A 5,963-nucleotide genomic window follows, 5' to 3' on the forward strand; every position below is an offset into this window, starting at 1 on the left:
AATACAATTATAAAAAGGAGGGTTTAAATCCTTGGCTAGTTAGAAATATCCACAACCAGTAAAAATAAAGGAGGTATAGCATAATACGCAATTTTACTCTCACGCCTTAAGGATGACGAATGAAGGAAATACTTGTAAACAAAATATGAGTGTATTTTCACTTCATAAAGAAAGTAATGAATTTAAATTTAACCTAAAAACTACACATAGAGTGTGTTGATGCAAGTAAACAGATTTGAAGTACATATATATGTTGTAGTCACTGCTAAATATGCTTGCAGCTGTGAAAAGGGTAACAAAGAGCAATGAATTTTGAATCCCTCTTCCAAACAAAAGGAGCTATCAGAGCTTAATCAGACCCCCTCCACTGCATAGTTCTCTGGAAGAGATTTCCAATAGTATATGGAAGTCCAAAAAGGGACTTCTGGAGCATGAGATATGGCCTGTTAAAGTTACCCATGGAAAGCCAGAAGACAAGGAGAGGGGACTTAAAGAAAATCCCAAATAGGAGGTTTGGGAGCTAATCTCATCGCATATCATCCATCCCTCATCCCGCATATTGGCCATCCTGCATCCCACATATCAGCCACCCCGCAACCCACATATCATCCATCCCGCGACCCCGCAGTCCCGCAGTGTCACAATCCCACAATCCCGCAGTGCCGCTACCCCGCAGTCTCATAATGTCGCGATCCTGCAGTGTCGTGAACCCATAGTACCACGACCCCACACTCCCGCAATGTCGCTATCCTGCATTATCATGACCCCGCAATCTCGCACATCACAATATCGGCAATCGACGGAATAGAGGGGCTACCACTGTAAAAGCCCTATGAACTACCGATTATGCGATCCAATGTAAAATCGTCGGAGGAGGCCGAAAAATATGAACAAAGGAAATGTAGGGAAAAACCAAGGCTGGGCCGATCCTTCCTCTCTCCTCCACGTGGTAGTACGGAAGGTGACGCGACAAGTACGGAGGGCACATGTCACTCAGATTTAGTATTTTCAGGGGTCCTATGAGGGCATTTTCGGGTGACACATGGGAGTGATGATGTCACCCCCTGCAGATTGATGATCGCATAGGCTAAAGTGATCCTACACCAAAGTCTTCGGGCCTGTGATTACGATATTCTGGGAATCCTCCCGGATGCGATACTTTATTTGACATATCTCATGAGGACTTCGCATCCAAATTGTCGGCTTGTGATGTAAAAAGATGTAAGGTCCCTCCCTCTCTTGTGTTGCAATTGCGATACAGTCAGTGGGCCCAATCCCACAGATCGGCGATCGCAGGTATCACTAGGTGTTATCAAAGGTAGGTGCAGGATATCTCTGGGATGTGGGATTCCCAGTAACAAAGGAAAGCAGCCCGCGGACACAGGTCTAAAGGGTCTTATTGCCTGAAGGCTAAGCCCCCGGTCATAGCCCCTGGTCATATGAAGAGAACAACAGTATAAGGGGCTAAACTAAAGGGGGCTAAGGAACATTGAAACCTGCCATTATGCAGTGTTTGTAAGGGTAAAGACCCTGATTACAACATGGCTCCGAGAGCATGGTACAAGGCAGTAAAGGTGGATGGGTCAGTAGTTGGAGCATTGAATAAGAGTATGGTGTGGTGGTCAACCAGTATGGGAGGCTCAAGAAGACTTAATGGTTTGGCATTGGACTCTACTTCGACACAAAGCAAAAGGACTACCAAGACATACATTTACAATCGACCCACTCCCTACTCTAGAGAAGTGGCTTGACCAGAGGCCATTCACAGGGACAACAGAAGGGACACTTCCTCCATCATCCTCTAGTTTTCTCATTATTTATGTAATTTCCATTTATTTAGAAGAAAGGGAGCAGATCCATGTTGTTTTATTTTTGGGCAATAGTGCCATCACAGGCCCAAGCAGCTAGCCCGTTGGACAGATGGCCCTAGGCTAAGATATTTTGTAAATTGTAATTCTAGCTCCCCCTCTTCTTATAGAAAGGGGGAAGCAACACTTTAACAAAGGTTGGCTGGTTCCAGAATTTCTCACCCGCAGGGTCTGATTCTAAGAAGCCATTTTGGCTGAATTTGTTTTTAATGGGGACTTCATTGATATCGTGCTGAATGTATGGACTAGTTATTTGGACCCTTTAAGATAAATGGAAATTCCCTGTTGATTCCAAGCATGATCGATGTGTAGTATGTTTTCCCTTCTGTAACCTCATTTCATAGGTTGTTTTTCCTTCTCTAAAATAGCGTAATAAGATTTTTGGTTTCTCCTTGGTTCATGGATTTACCCTAGCTACTAAATAGAGAACAATGCCTAGGTGTATTACATATTTACTTGTGTTGTTCAATATCCTACAGTACCTGTATTAACCACAGATTTACTTGTGTTCTTAGATTAACTTGTAGTACCTGTATGATCATAACCTTTCTCACATTGTTTAGTGATAGAGGTACCCATGTCATAGGCATGAAACCTCAATAAGTACTCTGTTGTTTCTATCACTCCACCTCCTCCCTCTTCCATATTTCTATTGGAAAAGATTTGCTTGGGATTTTGTGTTGTTTACAGCCCTATACATTGAATTCCATATTTCTGCTAGAACATTGTTTCTTAGGATTATGTTTGTTACAGCCTTATGCATCTACTTCCCTCATTCCTTTCCTCCTCTCCACCATTTCTACAACTTCAGTTTTAAGTTTTCTCATTCTTATGTGTCGGCCACCAGAAGAATAGGTTATTTCTCTTCGAGATTGCCCCAATATACCCCCAACATTTGGATCCATGTGTTGGCTTGAAACTACCTCAGTGAAGGCTTATTGAACCAATCCCATCCTATTACCTTTTTACATGACAATTGGAGTGCTGAAAACCGCTCACAGATTATCTCTTAAGCACTCCTCTCTCTAAGATGTCCTAGGCACTGGTCTACAACCAACTTAGAGGCTGTCTCTAGGAGGCTTTTTATCTCCCCTGCAACACCTGTGCTACTGGTGCGATTTGAAGCGACAACAATATCATTCAAATAAATACAGTAAAATTCCTTCAAATAGGAATGAGACCAAATAATGGAATTATTGTAAACAGGTATAAGGAAAATCTATCCAGTAGATATTTTATATAAAAAGAACTTATATTAAAGGAAACTGTTTGTTCAAAAGTTCAATTACAAGTGAAAGTGGCCACTGCTTTCTTAATGGAAGAGGTAAAAGAGAAATAAGGACACGAAGGTACCTTCAATCATATTGGAATTAATAATATCTGAGTTATGGTGAAACTAGCTAAGGTGGTCCAAAACCACAGAATACCCATTTTACAAATGGGGCTAGAATAAAAAATAAAGAAGAGTCAGTGCACAAGTCCAACCTATGTATTAAGAGTGCAAGAGGTCAAGCTTTGTGTTGTCCTTATGACCCAACAAAGAAATGAGCAGGAGCCACATGAACGTAAGTGTTACCTATAAAGAAATAAAGGCAAAATTGTTACTAAATGGATGGGAAATATGAAAAATAGAATAATATTGCTACTATTTGAAAATGGTTATTCAAACAAGATATACCTGGTATGGAATCGTCATCGAGGAAACCATGGTTAACCTCTGCAAAGAACATTATACCAAAATTTTAAACCCTTAATCAATTTTTAGAGTCCATAAAATAAAAATATGAAGAATAACTAGTATGAGAAAGCCCATTCTCCATTAAATATGTATAAGGGTAAAAAATAAAATAATTTGATGACAAAGATCTTAGAGTTAGTTCATAAAACCCTCGAAAGGGTTAAATACTCATATCTATAAAATTAATATAATTTAGATTAGGCATTATTCCAAGCCAGTAAAGTCAATCAAAATGAAATACTTAAGAAAACCCAAAAGGATATGAGTTTGAGATATTATAAATCAAGAAGGGAGTGATTATGTTGAAAAGGCATAGTGGAAAATAAGTAATAGAGATTGCCTAAGAATTGTATGTCAAATGTCCTGAAAATTTTTGTCCCTTACTATTCTTCAAAACCTAAAAAGATAAACCATAAGAATCAGAATTCAAATATGAACATATGCAAAGAATAAGAGGAATGTAAAAGAATTTCTAAAATGAAAATATCATAAATATTAGAACAAATGCAGAGGAAGTAACCTGAGAGGTAAATGGCTAAGTAAAGCCCCTTACCCTCTTTGGACATTTGGTAACCAAAATTTGAAAATTGTACAGAACCCCAAAAGGGTTCTTCACTAGCATGGAACCTATAAACCCTCTTATATCCTACAAGAGTAACCATAGTATAGTTAGAAAATAGAATATCAGACTGAGAGAAATGAAAACTAAGCTTTGTTGAAATAAAAAGAGGAAAAATGTGTTTTACTTATGTCTATTGTGGAAAAATTGGCCACATGGATGAAAGACTTCATTCCATATGGAATCAATATTGAAACCACAAATGGATAATGGACTCAAGAACACTGCCATGACTTAAGGTCATAGTTCGAAAACCCTAACTAAGTTTATGTAGAGAAAAAAACCTGATGGCGGAAGAGGAAAACCAAAATGCAAATGAACAGAGGTCAAACGACATTACCCTAGTTGTATAAATCTCTTTCAACCTCATTCATCGAATTACCTCATTCCATGACATCCACATAACCTAATGAACATGTGAATAAGGTGTGTTGGCCCATGTGAAAATCACCAAGTGGTAACAATCACATGGGTGGAAAAAAACCCAAAGATCCCAAGTTCTTAAGTGTGAACACCTATGTGTAATGTTCCATTGAAATGTATAATGTATGTGCCTTGTTAAGAATACAAAAGGAGGGCACGAAATTCCCTTGTTGTTGTATAAGGATGGGGATGCACATACATAACATAACCCTCATGACAGAACCAAAAAGGGGACAAAACCCCATGGTACAAGTGATACGAAAACTATGATTGATATATATCATAAAGTCTATGTCTATATGAAGTAAATGACACAAAAGTATTACGAACAGTAAGAATTATTATTGCAAGCAACATGTAAAGGTAAACATGTTAGAAAGAAAAAGGACTATAGTAGTCTTATAGACTTCACCTATTGTTGTATCTCAATTTAAAAATATAGATATGGGTATGCAGCAGATAAGCTAAAACAAAGAGACTTCAAGTATTGATAAGTAAATTATTGTAAATATGTTAAGTGTAACATAACACTTATACATTCAATCAAGGAATATGATTAATGTTCCAATATTATCACGAGGACATATTTTATAAGGAGATAAAATTATTGTTAAAATTATTTTTCTGTTAATAGAAAAGAAAAAATAGTGTGAAAATGAGGTACATTATAATCACACAACTAAGGGAAGAGTGTATAGAAATAATGGTAAAGAGTATGAAGAGATCCCTACTTCTCCAACCTATGGAATATATGCTAGAAGGTGTTTTAGTAGCATAAGAGGTTAGCCTCACTAATGAAGTAGTCAGTTGTTTAGTGGAAGCAGGAGAGAGCAGAGAATGATCTCAAGCATGTGTTAATGTTTCTTTCATTTTAATATGGTTGAAGAATGACTTGATAGTGGATGACCCATATTACCATTTTTTGTGGAGAAATCTCCCCCATGGAAAGGTGAACGTCCCTTGGATATGCCCTTGATTTAAGACAAATTGTATGATAAATAAGCATACAATATCCCACCATATGTAAATATAAGTAATCCATATTTAAGCTATTAGAAGAGAGATAATGGTTAATACTTCATTTTTTATGGTTTTCCTTGCATAATCATAATTGGTGCAACTCTAGAGATCTAATTGTAGCTCATAACACCTATTACCTACACACAAGAAGACAAAAATACCTGTCTCAATCCTCTTCAAGCTCTAGGAGTGTTAATCACAAATAGATCTAAGCCAATCTACTCAAGGGAAATTAGTTTTCCATTCACTTGTATATAAGTTTGAATACAACAAGATGGATAAGAGAAATATGGAG

This window comes from Pinus tabuliformis, chromosome Q, assembly GCF_031772625.1.
Source record: "Pinus tabuliformis cultivar Carrire ecotype Pingquan chromosome Q, CPIR1, whole genome shotgun sequence".
Taxonomy (NCBI): Eukaryota; Viridiplantae; Streptophyta; class Pinopsida; order Pinales; family Pinaceae; genus Pinus; species Pinus tabuliformis.